General features: G+C 41.7%; 1 protein-coding gene across 9 annotated transcripts in view; it reads right to left on the bottom strand.

Moving 5' to 3' along the window:
• DNAJB6 (DnaJ heat shock protein family (Hsp40) member B6) overlaps positions 1-18,905 on the bottom strand; it is a 261,352-nt gene that overhangs the window by 30,922 nt on the left and 211,525 nt on the right. For 6 of the 9 annotated variants that reach the window (XM_053467722.1, XM_053467723.1, XM_053467716.1 and 3 more), the window contains exon 1: positions 9,410-9,512. The exons of 1 other annotated variant lie outside the window; for it this stretch is intronic. The gene's annotated coding sequence lies outside the window, so the exon portion shown is untranslated. Of the gene's footprint in view, positions 1-8,921; positions 8,972-9,403; positions 9,513-18,905 lie in introns of those variants that run through there. 2 more of the 9 variants (XM_053467718.1, XM_053467719.1) reach the window with 2 other exon arrangements.

Raw genomic sequence — 18,905 nt, 5'->3', positions numbered from 1 at the left:
CATTGAGGCGAAGACACTAACCTGCAAGCTCTACCATGAAGTTAGGAGAATGCTGGCGTGAAGGGGTTAACGGAACCACCTGTCTTCAGGCTCATTGTAACTACACTTTAAGCCAGACCTGTTCATCCCACGACCCCAAAGCTTTACTCGTTGCCACCAAGGGTTTTTTTTTTTTAAAAATTACCCAAGGGGGCTTCAGTAACCCCCTGAACTACTCCAATTATAGAAAATCCCAACTTTGTCTAAAAGGTATAGTGTCCAAATTATAAAAGCGTGGATCACTGAAATAAATGGGAACGCAAGGATAGAGCGGCTTTCTCGCCAAGTGCGATTGAGACTCTCGGAAAGCCTTGTGCTGCTCTCAACCTTCCAGCTGAGATTTTTACCAATTCCTGGCCAACTGACTTCCACCGAAAGAGCCAAGCGCAAGGTCCGTCAACTGGAGACACCAGCTCAACTTTGCTTTCCACAGCAACCGGAAACAGCACCATTAAAGCAACTTAAAGTACAGTTACCCCAAAGTTCCTATCATTGCCCAGAGGCAAATCACATATAGCCCTCGCTGAAGAGCTGCGACGTCCCACTAAATCTTCTTTGTGAAATAAATGTAGCAGAAAAGAAATGCAGCGCTTCCAATGGACTACGAACAGCAAATAACCAAACTGTTCCCCCAATTACACTTCATTAGAAGTTGAAGGTCACGCAATGGAAATCCTGCCGCTGCAGAACACCCACACACGCTATTTCTGTAGTCCCTGGAGCTGCAGCTCATACTCAGAAAAGTTTTTAATTCCTCCTGAAAGTGCCAAGGAATCCTCTTTTTCAATTAGAACATGACAAAGACACAAATAACACTTTCACTGATATAATGTGTCAGGGCGTGACAAATCACAGAAGCCAGTTTACACACACACACATATATATATATATATATATATATATATATATATATATATATATATATATATATATATATATATATATATATATATATATACACACACATATATAAAGATGGGCCACAGGAGTTAAGTAAAGACTCACAGGGACAGGCAATGCATGTTATCACGTTTTATAATCGGTGGCAGAAGAACCTCCAGCTCTCTACAGCTAACAGAAAGGTCGGCTCCTACTTAACCGATACCGTCAGGAGCAATAAGGAAAATACACAATAAATACTGCGACCTTTTACTCAGAAACTCTCTGAAGTTACTCTTTGAAGATCTATAAACCTTTCATTGTATCTGTTACAGCAGCGCATCATTTACTCATTGATACTCAAAGGGTTTTTTGTTTACTTATAAAGCACCATCGTATTCCATAGCGTTGTACAACGGGAAAAGCCACCCATCACATTTTACCCTCTGTTTATTGCTGCAGTTATTTGTGCAGTCAGACAAAGTCTCCAAGGACTCCACATCAGGGGACAAGAATAAAAACCGTGGAAGAATCGTTGGTATGATTTGTCTTTGCGTGCGGCGTTTCACAGCAATAACGTCTAACAGCCGGTGTATAATAGTAACTTATTTTTAAACTGGTTTATTGCTATTGATGCAGAGCGAGATCTGGGTCAATGCCGTTCATGACGGACTCGCATTCGCTCAGGAGGCCAGATAAAAAACACAAGTGTCACGGTCAGGACTACTTGCCATGCAGTGACTGTGTGGAGGGTGTGGGCATGAAGGGGTTAATAGCACCAGGCCTCTGGATTTACTAACTTCACCAAATTAACCCCCAAATCCTGCCTGTACACCCCCCCCCCGCTACCACTCACGATTTTGATACCGGATTCATGAGAAATCCGAATTAGAACATTTATCTCTTTATGTATCCACCCACCCTGGGCAAACACACACATTATACACATATAGAGCTGAAACAACGAATCGATAAAATCGATAATAATCGATAACGGAAATCATCGATAACGATTTCCGTTATCGATTAATCGAGTGATCAATTCGTTGTTGGAGCACTCGGCTCCTTTTACTTACCTCCGCGAGCGTTCCCCGCTTCTGCTACACGCTCTGCAGTCTCCGCCTTCTTTTAGCTACGTGACGGATGTGACGCGTTCCGGAGGTAAGTATTCTTCATGTCTATGTGCACGGATCGCACAGAGCCACTCGCACAGAGCGAATCGCTCTGTGCGAATGGAGCCACTCGCACAGAGCGGTTCGCAGGGCAGAGTGGGGGTGGGGGTGCAGGGCAGAGTGGGGGTGGGGGGTGCAGGGCAGGAGACTGGGTGCAGGGCAGAGTGGGGGTGGGGATGCAGGGTGTGAGTGTGGGTGCAGAGCGGGAGACTGGGTGCAGGGCAGAGTGGGGGTGGGGATGCAGGGCAGGGTGTGAGTGTGGGTGCAGGGCAGAGTGGGTGCAGGGCAGAGTGTGAGTGTGGGGGCAGGGCAGAATGTGGGGGCAGGGCTGGGTGCAGGGCAGAGTTAGAGACTGGGTGCAGGGGCACAGTGCAAAGTGCTGGGTGCAAAGTGCCAGTGCTGGGTGCAAAGTGCCAGGGCTGGGTGCAAAGTGCCAGGGCTGGGTGCAAAGTGCCAGGGCTGGGTGCAAAGTGCTGGGTGCAAAGTGCCAGGGCTGGGTGCAAAGTGCAAAGTGCTGGTGCAAAGTGCTGAATGCTGGGTGCAAAGTGCTGGATGCAAAGTGCCAGGGCTGGGGCAAAGTGCTGGGTGCAAAGTGCTGGGTGCAAAGTGCTGGGTGCAAAGTGCTGGGTGCAAAGTGCTGGGTGCAAAGTGCTGGGTGCAAAGTGCAAAGTGGTGGGGCAAAGTTTCTTGAACAGTAATAGTCCACCTCTTTTCAGAATGTTTGGGGTTATTTTGTTTCATAAATATTGTGTTTGGGTTCTTGTACTTTGAAAATATTGTTTTTTATTACATCATAACAAAATAAGAATGTTAATGTAAATTTTAAGTTGTTTTTTAACATCCAGTTCATTAAATTCTTTTAAATAAACGAAAAATTTGCATATTGTTTTTTTTTATCCGATTAATCGATTAATCGAAAAAATAATCGGCCGATTAATCGATTATTAAAATAATCGTTAGTTGCAGCCCTATACACATATATATATATTCTGTAGAACTTAATAATATTGTAACGTGTCGTCCTCTCTTAGGGGTTGTGGATATCAATACCAGAGCCCAAAGACAGACTTAAATTATGAATATTTTAATAACAAAAAGACAAAGATTAACCCCTTCAAGACCGGGACGTACCTGGTACTTCCGGATCAAAGTTCACCGGCAGACCGGGATGTACCAGGTACGTCATCGATGATGCGCAATCCAGCGTCGCTATTGACGCTGGGATCACGAGGGGCGGCTGCTACTGACCACTGGGTGTTCCCAGCGATCCGTAGCAGCCACTCCCCCTCAATTCCATGCACGTGACCGCTTTACAGCAAATCACGAGCACGTAATTTAAATATTAAAAAAAAAAAAAAAAAACTGTGGTCTTCAAGGGAAGATGCAGTTTGCCAATGCCGGTCCTGAAGGGGTTAAAGAGTGCCACAATTACAAAAAACAAGACATACAAAATAAAAATAAAACAGCAAACAGTTCTTAAAAACAAAGGGACTTAAACAAAGGACCCTCACTCACGAGTTTCTCCAATAAGTCGGCCTGTGGGAACTCCTTAAGTCCAGGCGGTTTCTTATGACGTTGTTCCGATCAGAGTAAATCTGCTTTGAGGTCGCTGCATTGCCCCTAAATCAGACTTTTGCAAGCAAACGCCCCTCTGACCACATGATTGATTATATGACACCTTTTCCAAGAATCGGGTCCCATCTTTGATCTGCCAATAAGTTATGGTGGGGTAAAGGTGATGGGAAAACCCCTCCACTTAAGATAGGAATGGAATTCCTATAACTCAGGGTCCTTATCAGTTAGGCCAGGGGTTCTCAAACTGCGGCCCTCCAGCTGCTGCAGGACTACATCTCCCATAATGCTCCTTCAGCTAAGGGGCTGGCTGAGGAGTATGGGAGATGTAGTCCTGCAGCAGCTGGAGGGCCGCAGTTTGAGAACCCCTGAGTTAGGCCATGAATCACCACAGGGGTCCTTTGGGAAGATGACACCTCTTGCCAGAACAGATACAGAGGGCATGCACAAAGAAACACATTAAAATCAACCTCAGATTAACTCGTGGAATGCTAATACAAAGGAAAAAAACCACCTCTGCTAGATTACCCTTCCATGCATCCACTACTTTCCATGAGTCAATCATGACAAGTATACAAAAGAAATGGCCGAATAAGATCTGCTTTAGTACACAATGAAAAGACAGAACATTGTTACATATGTAAAATAATTAAAGGGAAGCCCCTACTTAACCCCTTCAGTCCCAAAGGTTTTTGTACCTTAAGTCCCAGGTCTTGTTTAGCCATTTTTACCATATGTGGGTTGAATCAAGATTCCCCTTTTCCGTTTGATGTACCCACGCAAATTACACAGTTTTCATTTTAGACCACAGAAACATGCTGCGCCGGCATGTCAAACAAAAACAAAACCTTAAGTTTCTACAATTTTCTTATAATTCTTTCTACAGTATAGGTGTAACTGTTGAAAAATGACCAAATGTATGTTCGGAAATAAACCACATGTCCTAGAGGGCCGCCTTCAGGTTAATGTCAGCAGTGACATCTCCCAGAAGGGAATGCCCGATCACGGGGGGGGCCTTCTGTAAGGGCTTACGGTGAGCACCGGCAACCATTACAAACGAACAGTCAGCAGTCAAACAGCCTGCTGTCCCTGCAAGAAAGACAGGACGTACATGTATGTCCTAGCGGGCTTTATTGAATGCTTTTTTAGGATGTACATGTATGTCAGTAGGAGGAGACTGAAGTGGTTAATCATAAAATCCAGTGCAGTATACAGTAATGCAGGTTAACATTGAATCCAAATAAAGAAACGGATCTGGCATCCATCCTTTCCTTTATTCGATCAAATAATACATCAGTTGGAGATAAAGAAGGTTAACAGCCCGGCATCATTGTAGAAAGTGTATCTCAGCTAAAAAAGCTTTACACGTTGCACGCACCAAGAGCTTAATCATAAGCTCAAGGTGAACACTGACACAAAGTTTGATCTTATTTTGTCCCTATAAACTTCCTTTAGCTGCAGACCTGGTGATATTTAGGGGGACTTTCCCTGCTCTGACACCAATGCTTTATGGTAATACTAAGGAAGTGCATTCCTCTACAGACTTTCATTCGTCAGTGTGGGTAGCTAGGTAATTAAGACTCATTCTATTGGGCAGCATAAGGAATCAGGGTGTTCATCTAATAGATGGGGCAAACATGACAGAGTGAGAACACATTCAAATGGCGACTATCTAGCTGTCTGAGAACACTTAGCAAAAACTAGCACTTATCTTTAAAACAAACAAGAAAAAAGTGGAGGCTACTTTTTGAAGCCTTTATTAGTAGTACTTCATTTTTCGGTGCAATTGTTACTTTGAGAGTGTGGTAGCACAGCAGTAGAGAGGCTCATTCCCTGACAGATGTGCGTAGGAAGTAAGCCAAGAAGCGTTGGCTTCGGGTCACCGACATATTCCTACCGTGACACCGACCAAATAAAGAACAAATGTGGAAGCCTGAGCTGGGAAGTGGTACAGTAAGCAGTTCTTGGTTCGTGATTCCCCGCCGTCCGAGTATCCCCAACGCTTGCGTTTCCTGCAGGGAGGTTGCGTTATGACATTGCTATAACGCCGAGAGGCCTCCCTTGCAACAGACACCCATCACCGGCTTATAAAAAATTTAAATAAAGTATACTTATTTACGAATAAATATTTCTTAATACCGCGACATGCAGTGTTAAATGTGCCTCTTTTGGGTAATCCAGAACACACTTATTAATGGCGGATGCAAATTCATGCTAAAGTGAATATTATCATCAGTACAAGAACTTGAAATTCAGCTTCTTCAAAATCACTGAATAGTGCAGCCTTCTGTTATCGAACAGGCTTAGAAATAAATGGATACGTAAAGTGCGGGATACCAGCTTTTACAGACTGCTGAAGAGAACTTATACTCACTATAGAAGGCCAAGCCATTAACTGTTCTAGTACAGCGGAATTTAAACTGCAAAACTAGTCTGATTCAGGAAGTTGGCACACGCAGGGTGGATTCATTTCACACATTATTTGTGCCACTAAATAAAAAGTTACCCGCACAAACGTCCCTGGTATCTAAAATATCTGACATTTTGGGACCTTTGATACAGCTCATGCCTCCATGATACAATTCGGACCTCTGTGTTGGGGTCGCATGCAGGGTCTTTGTGTCGCTACAATGACCGATAACGAGCCTACAGAAATGCCACAGATTTGCTCTGCAGTCGGTGCAGAATTTACGCAGCCCACGCGAGGCATCGCCGCCTTCTCATGTACAGCCCTGAAACGCTTGAAAAATAACTATCATTAAGTGCGTCCCATAGGAAAATCCTTGCAAATAGCCGATTTTGCACATTTGAAACAGACGTGGAAATGTTAATAAGTTGTTGTAAAATATAGTTTGCACTTGTTTCAGGCATAGTTTGTTTAAAGGTAAGGAAAGGCATAGCAGGATGAAGAGACGCATGATTCTGCGGAATTGGTTGGCGGTATATAAATATAAGATAATAAAATGTGGCAGTACTAGCATAAGATTTAAGTCACTTGCTTTTCAGTAGACTAGATCATGTGTGTTTACAGATTAAAATAAGCAATATAATATATGAACCAACCATAAATATACCGCAAGAGAGCAGCGTTTGGCTGAATATCTTCCCTTTTGTTTATGAGACTCTCTGGCCATCATATGCCACTCACAGCCGAGATGGTCCTTAAAATGTTTGTGGTGTTGTGCAGAAGCCCCCCATGTGTCCCACGTATGTGCGGGATATGCGTTTAGCTCAACGCACCTCCCTGCAAGCGATATACTTACTGCCAGTGAGCTCCAGCGCATTAAACTGTCCCATTCAATTACTGCTCCCATTCGCAGATAAGCCTTTGCAAGGGTGGGAGGAAGAGAGGGCAAGATGAAACGGAGGTTCATATGTTGGGTTTGAAGCCATTTTCTACAGATTTTAGCTTTAATAGGTGTTCTTTAACATTTTTTTCCCCAAAATATGTAAACACACTTATGAAGACTGATTAGAATATAGAATCAGTTAAAGAAAAGAAAAAGGACTTCCTGCAAAAACATAAATAAAAAAATATGTATTTCCTGCCAATTTTAATAGCGATTAGTGGAAATACAAAATGAACGATAAACTGATCATTCCCCTAACAGAAAGAATTTACATTTAATACGCTAAACGACCACAGCCTGCGAGAGCTCTGCCAGCGCGTGACTCCAGAACACAATAATTACAAACAATAAAGGCAGAATGACAGCTAAACGAACTCCTGTCGGCGACCGAACACTGAAACAAGCACTCTGCCTGTGCCTTTACCGGCGTTGCCAAGTTGCATACAGACTGCAATGCGAAACAGCTGAGCAACGTCCTCCCTCTCCTCCGTGCAAAGAAATAACAGATCCTGTCATGCAATCCAGATGAACACAAACTCGCCCGGGGGCTGCAGGGGAAGCGTGGAATCCTAAGGTTCCCAGAGAGCAGCAACGTGAAACGACAGACTACATACCCGACTCGGCCACAAATAATACTCACAGGTTGTTAGATCAAGGATTGCAATAAACAAAATATGTCCATGGACAAAGCTCCTCCCCCTCTGGTGATTAAAAGGTTAACAATTTTGCAGATTCTATTACTAGAGATACATTTATCCCTGGTAGGTCAAATCCATGCCAGAGTAAAAATCATATATTACATTTAACAATACATAACATATTCTAGCCCAGAGTTATTTGTTAGGCTCAGAACAATAACTGGCATATGGAGGGTTAAACATATTTCGCAACACATGCTGAACATCAGCAGCCAGACACCAGACATTTACACCTATATTTTCCCCTAAAATCAAGACTGCAGCAATGAATCCATAAAGAATGCATCCTTCCCGGTGCATTGTGGGAAACTGATTCCATGACGATGGCCGCATCGAGATTACCGACCGATTGCAAACACAATGAATCAACTGTGCGGACAAGCAGCCTGAATTTGAATGCATTTGGCTTTGCAACTGAAGGATGAGAACGTGACGTAAGGATTCATTAGCAATAATTCCTAAAGCCTTGAGCTCTACGTGTTTAGTCTCCATTCTAATGAGATTCTGTTCCCCCTGCAGACTTTCAAGTCAATCAATCTGATTATTATAGGGGCAGCAATACTCATGGGGGGGGGGCAAAATCAGTGAATCACTTGTTGCTTTTGCCCCAGCAACTCCAACAGCTGAGAAATGCTGTTCATACCCTGAGCAGGCAGCTGCCTTCGGACATGTATTGGATGGCATCACTGGGTATCTGCACAGGGCCCCAAAACATGGCAGGCACCCTTTAGCCTGTAATCTCATGAGCAGGGACCCCAAAACCACAACTCATGCCAGGAACTTCCTATAAAGTGCCAGAAAGCAAGATGTCAACTCAAGGGCAGGGTCCTCATCTCCTGCTGTGAGATTATATATATATTATATAATATAAACCATATTTAAATTCGTACAATAATAAACAATCATAAAAAAGAACCCAAGCCAACAGCATCCAAGCACGGGGGGGGGGCAGGGATATTTTTGTGTTATGATCGTTTCTTTAGCCAAATCTCGTTCCCCTTGCTTTGGATCCGGTCCACTAATAGAGACGCCGTTGATATACTCATCATAACCAACCGATCATTAGCAGATTCCGTGACATACACAGTAATTAACACATTGATACATGCCTATTGCAACAGATCCATCAGCGCTCCCCGTCTGAAATCCCCCACAAAACCGTGACTTCCGCCCACCGCAACAAAGGACTGCACACTTAACCCCTCACGTACCAGACAGCTGTCTCATCGCGAGGTCAGCAACGTAGGGAAATTTCCAAAACAAAATCCGTCAATCACGCGCCTGCCACATAAAGCGGAGCCCAAAACATGTCAGTGGGTCACGTGGCCCCTGCCGGCCTATTATACTCTCCACTAAAAATACACACAAAACCTTATACAGTCAGTTTCAGAGGGGGTTAACAGCCGCGAGCAGGCACCCGGTGCAGATAACGGCCGAGGTGTATTTCATGCTCCCCGAATTACAGCACTACTTTGATATATATCTTCACATATGGCGACCACCTTAACACACAGGGCAAAACACGGTGCCGCTGCAGGCAGAGTGAAGGCGCGAACTGCACGGTGAGGCACGGGCCCCTCTACCATCACTCCCCGGACACCAGCTGTATTATCCCCATCGGCCCTTCAGGGTGACGACGGAGAGGCCCAGACCTCCAACATGCACACACACCGGTTATGGCACACCTCCAGACACTAACCTCTTGCTGTTGCCGCCGCTCCTGGATTGTCCTCAATCGTTCGCTGTCTCCTCTCCTCAGACACCGTCAGCTCCGACGCATCTATCAGCCAGCGGAAGTCGGCGTTACTAACGCGCTGCCTGGTGTGACGCTACTTCCGGTCCCGCTTGTTGCTATGAGCAACTAGGGCAGAAGCTTCTGGAAAGGTCCACGGTTAGGGCGCTTGTCCTAAAGGCTGTGGTGTCCGCTGGAGGGAGGGGGTAATCGGGTTAGCAGACGCATTTGGCCCTTAACGCGAGTTTAACGCAAATTCGCAACCAGTGGCGGGGGGAGTAACTCAAAATGGCCGACACTCCTGCAAGGCCACACGTTAATAGAGAGGGAACGGTACCCGTAACCCTACACGACCCTCAAGACGGTTTGCCTTCCATTCGGCCAGCTTCTTGTTCATACTTTTCAATATAATTGTTTTTGTTTTACTGAGGTAATTTTTTAGCATATAATTATTTTCGTCTCGCAGAATTTCATTGAGAGAAAAAGTGATCCCACACATCATTAAAAACCCATGTAAAAAAAAAAGGGCAACCGCTGCTGGCCTTAAAGCGCCACATAGTAATCCCCAGGATTTCCCCTCTATGTGGTATACGTTATTGTGACTGGAGTTTCTGGTTTCTACTGGGGACGTCATCAAAATACTGAATGGGTTTTTCTGTATGAAAATATTCTTGACTCGGTAATATCGATCAGGTTTCCTATATGCCTGGTATCCTTCTATAGCAGTGTTTCCCAAAGTGGGTGATCGGTTACCTGGGGGGCACTGGAACGATCCAGGTAGATTTCCAGGGGGGGCTCTGAGTTATTTTTTTTTCTGAAAAGGGGGCAATAAGCCAAGTGAGTTTGGGAACCTTTAATATAGGGTGCGAGTGGAATGAGCGTGAGACAATTTAGACTTTCTCCTGAAGGATGGCATCAAAATGCCGCCCTCAGACCGATGCTTTTCAGCAAAAACTTCTGAATAAGTAGCTGAAATGTGTTTTTTTTTAGGAAGCTCAGCGATACAAGTAAATGAGAACTGAACCGTATTAAACTGTTCACTAAAAGGTGGTGTTAAAATACCACACTAAGGCCAATGCAATTAAGTGGAAAGTTCTGGATTTAACCAAAGTTTTCTGCATAGACATCTTCTTGTCCTAGTGATACATTAGTAAAAAATGGAAGGGGGGGGTGTTGCCCCTAGTATTACATGTAAAAAGTATAAAAATAAGGAATAAAACATAATGCAGGTTATTCAAATTGCTGCATTTATCTCCAACAGAATTATATGTGCAAATATATTACCATAATAAAATCTGCAAAGCTGCGTGATGAATGTGTGTGTGTGTGTGTGAATGCATGTGTGTATGTAAGTGAATGTGAGTATACGCCTGTGAGTGTGTGATATATTTTTTACGGAGGTGCACTATCCCAGGGGTAGGCACTAACACGCAGCGTTGGCATGTTGAGGTCTGCTACTTGGTTTCATGCCGAAAATGAGGCACTCATGCCTAAAAACGTTTACCATCACTGTTACAGGATCTAGAACTTTGATACGTTTATACCCTCTCAAGGAATTTCCAAAAAAACTGTCCTTCCTAAAGAGGGACGCGTGGAACTTACGTCCTGTACGGGCCTCTCTGCTTCAGGTAGCTTCTGCTAGCTAAGCTGAATGATATGTTGGGTTAAGTAGTGTTTTTTTCTGTTTAAAAATAAATCCGTTGTTAATTTCAGGGATTCTGCGATGTCTGATATTCCGCTGACCTTAAAAAAAGGTTGTTTGCCACAAAATTATGCAAGATTATATTTATATAGCATCCCTTTAACCATATTGTGTTTCTCCTCCACAAACTGCAATAAACTTAGTGTTCCTTTTCAGATGCAAGCTCTAAATATAGGAGCCTTTTATATGAGAATATTCCCAGGGGGAAGGTTGGTGACAAACATTCGTGTGACTGCGTATTGACAGAGCACATATTAACTTGGATGCCGTGATAAATGCGCAGATTAATGACATTAACGTAAAGGTGCTTTCTCTCCTGCCTGCATGTTCTCCACTAACACGGTTTTAACTTGTAATAACCAAAATCTACTCTGTTCTCCTTGGTAGATAATAGGATCCATAACAAACACTGCACACTGCATGCAAGTGTAGAAGCTGAGGTCACTTACATCTTTGATAGAATTATAAGCAAGAAATATATATATATATACTACTGTTCAAGAGTTTGGGGTCACTGAGCTGTTTTTATGGAAAACAAGAACATTTCTGGCTGTAACATAATTGTAAAAGGGTTTCTAACCATCAAGTGTACTTTTAAACATAGATCAGCGAACACAACGTGCCATCGGAGCACAGGAGTGGTGGGAGTGATAAAGGGCCATTGGAACGCAGGAGTGATGGGAGTGATAAAGGGCCATTGGAACGCAGGAGTGATGGGAGTGATAAAGGGCCATTGGAATGCGGGAGTGATGGGAGTGATAAAGGGCCATTGGAACACAGGAGTGATGGGAGTGATAAAGGGCCATTGGAACACAGGAGTGATGGGAGTGATAAAGGGCCTCTGTACGCCTATAAGGAGATTCCATTAAAAATCAGCCGTTTCCAGTTACAAGTCATTTACAACATTAACCCCGTCTGCAATGGATTTCTGATCCATTTCATGTTATTTTAATGGACAAACTGGAAGGACATTTCTAAGTGACCCTAAATGTTAGAAAGGTGTTGTGTATGTACAGGAAATACATATATATATGTGATCAGCCATAACGGCTGGATGTTATGGCTGATTGTTGTATATACAAAGTTTTAGGCAGGTGTGGAAAAATGCTGCAAAGTAACTATTTTAGTAGACATACAGTTAGGTGAATGAATAAACACTTATACCATATAACAGGTGCTATTGATTATTAGTTTAATATAGAAACAGATGAAAAACAGTGTTATGCTTCCCTTTGCAATTATAAGATGTCCAGCAATATTATCAGCTCAGTATTGGCAGAAAACAGTGGGACCCTGGTACACCCATCTACCGTCTGGAGAAGTCTGGTCAGAAATGGGCTCCATGGAAGGCTTGCAGCCAGAACCAAGCAGCTCAACTATTCATGAAAACACACGTTCGGGGGTGCAGAAAAATGGCAGCAGGTGCTCTGGACTGATGAGTGAAAAGTTGGCTGTAGCACAAGGCAGTTTGTTTGCCATGTCGCTGGAGAGCGGTATAAGAATGAGTGTTTACAGGCAGCAGTGAAGCATTGTGAAGGTTCCTTGCAAGTTTGGGGGTGCATTTCTGCAAATGGAGTTGGGGATTTGGTCAGAATGAATGGTCTCCTCGGTGCTGAGAAGTGCAGGCAGATACTTATCCATCATGAAATACCACCAGGAATGCATCTGACTGGCAAAATTTATTCTGCAGCATAATAGCCAAAAATACAGTCAGTCTTTAAGAACTATCTTCTGCTCCAATCTGGGGAAAGGGTGTGCGTGGAGGCTACGTCCTTTTTAGAGAAGTACCTGGATAACAGAGCTGATACTAGATAGATATTAGGTAGAAGTGGAGGAAGAAAGATGGTAGAAAAAAAGAGGCAAGAGACAAAGCGAAACTGCAGAAAATAGATTTATGCTCCAATCATGGGAGAGGGTGTGAGTGGAGGCTTCACCCTGTTGAGGAACCGCTCCAGGTGGTCGGGTTGAAAAAGCAGATAGCGAGGGGAAGCAGACCAAGAAGCAAAGAACAAGAAGAGGCAAGACAAGAAGCTACCTGCGGAAAAGGAGACGGGGACATGGAAGTGGTTGGTGGAGTAGACAGGGAAAAAATGAGAGAGAGTGTGAGAATAAAGGTGACAAGGTATTTCATTTCTAAATAGAAAAAGCCCTCCTAATTTAATCTGAACCAAAAGGTCAGGAAAAGAAATTTGCTGTCCGAAAACAAATGGACCAAAAAACCTAACAAAAAATTTGTTGGAATCGTCTTTGGTCCATGTGCACAAGTCTAGGACCTACGAGGCTAACACTCATGCTGCATTCTCATTCCTTATGAAATTGTCCATCGCCATCTAGTGGTGACATTTAAAAGTGCCCATTAATCTCCATTTGCCAGTTTTTAAAGTCTGCTAAAGGGAATCTACTGCGAGAAGAACATTTAATTTAAGTGTAATATAGATCTTTTTGAATGTTTACAGGTTTACATTTCATGTAGGCATTTCTGTACAATACAGCCATACAGATGTACTCATGTTCAAGTTTAATGTACAAAACTGCACCGTGGTATGCTGACATCTGAAATAAAGCTACAAGATTTTATCATAGCAAGGGTCCAAAATATTAAAAACAATAGTATTTGGTAATTCTGAACCATTCTATGATATGGATATATCATCATATTTACTTTTATTCTGTTTTCCAGTGATGTTTCCCATTATTACCACAAGGTGTTGCTGTTGTTTCTTATAATACTTAATATAATATAATATAATATAATATAAGCAAAGTAACACCAGAACCAGTGGGTTTTACAAAGATCTCCGCATCATTATTGCGGATAGTATCTTACTCGTAAACCAACCATCTTCAAAGCAGTTGCTCTGAGCCAAGCTAAAGATAGCTTTGATAAAATGATTTAGCAAAAACCGTGTCGGCGACAGATCCCCTTTAAAAGCCTCGAGATACCGTAAAATGTTATGAGGATGAATTAATAAAGTGCTATTTATTTATTTTTAAGAATGAATATAAATCTTTTTATTTGGAGTTATTTATTCATGTGCCCGCAGCTACTGCCATCTATGGTCCTTGGCAAGTATGATGCAAACTAAGATGTCTCAAAAAAAAAAATCAAGAAGAACTAGAAGAAGCCTTGAAAGCATCTCAGGTCCATTGGGTGGATGGCATTAAAAGGCAGCTACTTGGTGAATATTGAATTTACAGAGCACTGCAACCGGGATTTTGGAAGGGGGCAATAGTTACAATAGAAAATATTTCTATATTTTTAAAATGCCCTCTTAAATGGGAGATTTTCTTTAAGTTATTAGTATAACCGGAACAGAATTTCAGGTATATTTTCCATATTTAATTGCTTTTATTGCCTTTAATGGCTACCAAGTCAAAATACGGTGACGGTTCCCCATATCTTGGCGTCCATCTCTTACTTTTAATACAAGTCAGAAATATTTTGAGGCACGATTTTATCTCCTCGCGAACACGCCACTCGCACTAAAGGTACGTCTGCCCTCTGATTATATATACATATATATTCCGTTTCCGTAGCGGAAAGATTAACCTAGCAATAAAGAAATAGCTTGTACCGTAATAAGGGATTCATCTGTTCCAAAATTTCCAGGAACAATCTGCTCTTACACATGATGGGATGTTTAAAAGATAATGCCCAGTCAAGGTTCAAATACAATACCATTCGACGGGATCTTAACCTTAAACAACAAAGCCTAATGGAGGGGTCTTTCATCGTCGCCTACTGTTCGTACGATTTGGCACCTATTAATAAATGCAAGCTTTTTCCCATTACAAAAGCTAATTATTACGCATTGTGATCAACTACAAACCTATTCCACTTAACCTCGCGGTGCCGAAGGTAACCGTACTCGAAAAACAATTCATTTGCCATCAGAAGCTAGGATTAAAATGTAAAGTGGATACTGAATTCTGTAGCTTTGGGAAGGTATGGAACCAGGCAGGGGTAGCTAGATGCTGCCTGAGGGTAATGGGGTTTCACTAAAAGTGCATTTGCATGTTAAAAAAATGGGCTTTAACTTCCTGGCATCCATTTCAATTTAAGTTGGCAGTGCCACTGATATCTCGTGCTTAGAAATGTTAAGGCTATTTTTTCTTATGAGACCCCTGATTATGGTATTTTTGACATACCCTGAATTCCAAAGGGGTTTATTCTGTAAAGGGAAAGCTGTGGTTAAACTCTCTCACGTCTTTATTTATTATGAATGGCCAACCCTAGCAGGTTTCTCCAGCTAGAATTGCTGAGATGGCCCTGTATAATGTAGAATTCAATGGGTAAGGAGACTCAATTATTTAACTATACATTATTCAGGGCCAGCCAACCCTTCCTTTAGAGAAGAGACCCCAACGTTTTTGAAATCTCTGAAAATAGCAATTACTTAAAAATCGTGTTTCTGTAACTGCCCGAGATAGTGATCCCGTTAGGTCTTATGACGTGGTAGACCAGGATAAAAGTGTTTACACCAATTCATGGCGCCCAAACCTTATGAGAAGATGCAGTTGTGATGGGTATCCAAGTTGTCAATTCAAGCAGAGAAGAAAAGTGAAAAGAAAAGAGAGAATAACATTAAAAGTTTTGGGTCAGCACAAGAAAGCATTACACAACCATCGGGCTTTATATGTTGGGCCAGAAATAATTTGGATTGCTTGTGTGAAGACAGATCACGCAGCTGGATAGAGCACCACGAATCACAGGTGCCTTATTACTTTCTATCCCGCATGTTTAGCCTCTGGTAGGGACCTGTTGCATAAAGATGCAATGGACGTCCACCTGACCATAGTTTCTTAAATGATCGGGTAAAAGACACTCAGCATTCCCACTGCTGGTCGCCTCTGTGTTGTGGTTAACATAGAAATTAAAGGTCTGACTTAAATGTACCTTTTGCATGAATTGACCTTTTTAGAAGGGGAAACTTGCATTGACTCGCAGACAAATTGGATTTTACTGGCACCTGTCCCTCACCATTTTTATTTTATTTACTAGTATCGGATTAAACACTTCTAGTTTTTGCCCCATAATATAATATTTTCAGGCAGCTGGATGTTAGCGATTTGTTCTCGCTCTGTTATCTGATCTACTAGACAAAAGCCCTGACTCCTTATCATACTGCCTGTAGGAAAGAATAGAATGACTTAGTCTCAATCACACAGCCAGACACTTTCATGGACTTCATTAGCATTATCATAAAGAATCATCCCAGTGTGATGTTTGAGCAGAGAAAATCATCTACAATATCACATGACAACAATGGCCGCCTCCAGGTCAGCAAATAAAGGAAGTTTATTGGGGGGAAAATGGAAATCAGGTTTTTTTTGTCAATGCTGACCGACATTACTGTATACAGCTCAGGGGGTTATTACTGTATACAGCTATGGGGGTTATTACTGTATACAGCACTGGGGGTTATTACTGTATACAGCTATGGGGGGTTATTACTGTATACAGCGCTGGGGGGGATATCATTGTATACAGCAATTGGGGTTATTACTGTATACAATGCTGGGGGTTATTACTGTATACAGTGCTGAGGGGATTTCATTGTATACAGCAATTGGGGTTATTACTGTATACAGCACTTGGGGTTATTACTGTATACAGTGCTGGGGGGAGAAAAATATCCCCCCCAGCCCTTTAACTTAAAAGGAATAAAGGGCACATTAATAATTATTAATAGCAGTAGCTTATAACCTCCATTGAAGTCAAGGAAACTTATATCAAATGAGCAGTATTCAAATATAATTCTGGGCTGAATTATTTTTTCTCCACCTAAAACCTGGTGAATAGACCCCAAATCCCTATGCAGAGCAGAAGGAGTTAGCAGCCACATAACCATGAAATAATCAATTATTTTATGCACATTGCCAATAAAACATACAATTAAGACAAATGATTTTCTACAATGAGAGGAACTTCTAAAATTTGAAACCGTGCAGATTTCAGCCGAGATCCTGATTAATTGTGACAACATTGGACGTTCTTCAACAGCTCCTTGTTAGGCAATTATATTGGGTCCGGCTTCATTCTGGATTATCTCCAAGGTCCAATGCACAAAATTGCAAAAGAATATTTGGCAGAAAAGCTCCATTTATAAATCTGCTCCCAAAAAAATGAAACATTTTGTTGTTAATGGAAATGTGCAGCTAATTTCCTGTTCATCATGCTAAAAATGTGACCTTTTGATTGTAAGAAATATTGCTAAATCATTGCGCTTTTCAATACATTTTCAGTTTGAAAAAAAGTCGAAAAGTTATTGATCCAAAAGGCAGAGGTTTTAATAAAAGGATATTAGAATTCACATATTTCTTTGGTTTTGAGGACTAATCAGCTTAGTTCTTGCTGGGTTAATTCTGTTGAATGGAAATCGGAAGCAAGTGTGAAGGGGACCCTTGTTTCATTCCGAGGACCCTTAAGAAGCTTACGTTGTCGTACCTTGGAATGACACATTTAAGAAATAGATTAAATCTGCTTAACCAACCGTTTGTTCTGTTATTGCTTTTTTTTTTTTTTTAAAGGGGTCTTACAAATCAGAAAGAATAAATATTGCAATATTTTTTTCCTGCATCTTGGGTCTATTCACAATGGTTTGAGTCGCCCTTGAATCGTTAAAACTTCAAGAGGGTTTCTAATATATATATATATATATATATATATATATATATATATATATATATATATATATATATATATATATATTATAATACTCACAGTATAATTCCATGGGTTTGTTTTGTGTATAGAACTGTAACAGGTAGGCTCTCCACTGTTAGGTGGTCATAAATGAATGCGCTCTATCCAGATAAGGACACATTTGTAGAAACCACAAGGACACTTACGGACATCAAGACTACCTTGAGACAGAGTGACAATAGTGAGACTGTCGTAAGACTTTATCATCACTGTAAGAACACTAAGATACTTAAATCATAAAAATGTCTTCGTACACCGACCCCGCACTGGAAGAAGCTTTCTTTATGTATCTTGGCCTAATTAAGAATATATTTGCTTCCAGACCATCCTATAAGTATATCGGGAAAACACTTTCTCTGCCAAAACGTACTCAGAAAATGTTTTAGGACGCGTTGGCTTTGACCGTTCACATCCCGTTAACAAATCTAGCCGATTGCTGGTAATTTACGGCCATTTACGCCGCCTTCAGAAAATGACTCCTTGATTATGACTTAAGGTGGGAGAATGTTGATAAGTTATAACGTTCTGTGTACCGGGCAGCACCGCAGTCTGTATATTATTTCCAGTTTTAGAATTACAGTGTTTACGACGGCGTTTAACACTTTGAACCATCGGATATATTATCTGCGGTAATGGACGATAATGCACTTCCAACCACGCTCTCATCCTCTCTGAATACATTATGGCATTTTCTTGAAATTCATTTGGATACTTTAGGTGTCTTTGAATATTTAATGGGTTTATTGTGGTGCGTGAATTAGTGAATTACTAAGAGAACAGATAAAGAGGATGTTGGCTAATTATCCAGGTTGGCTGCTGGTGGGGCTTATATAGCAGTCGCCCCCATTTATAAAACACTCAAAAAACAAACTTAACAAGTACAATTTGAGGCAGGATTCAGAAATATTATTTACCCCATCGATTTTAGTATCATTTTGCAGTAAGAACTATCTATATATTGACATAAAAACTAAGTAAAGCAAATGTAAAAGTTGTTATATTTTTTTCCTTTTGTTGTATCCTTGTCTTCTTCACATTACTTTATGTCCTCCTTA

Source organism: Spea bombifrons, chromosome 5, assembly GCF_027358695.1.
Source record: "Spea bombifrons isolate aSpeBom1 chromosome 5, aSpeBom1.2.pri, whole genome shotgun sequence".
Classification (NCBI taxonomy): Eukaryota; Metazoa; Chordata; class Amphibia; order Anura; family Pelobatidae; genus Spea; species Spea bombifrons.
This window is presented reverse-complemented; position numbering and strand designations above follow the sequence as displayed.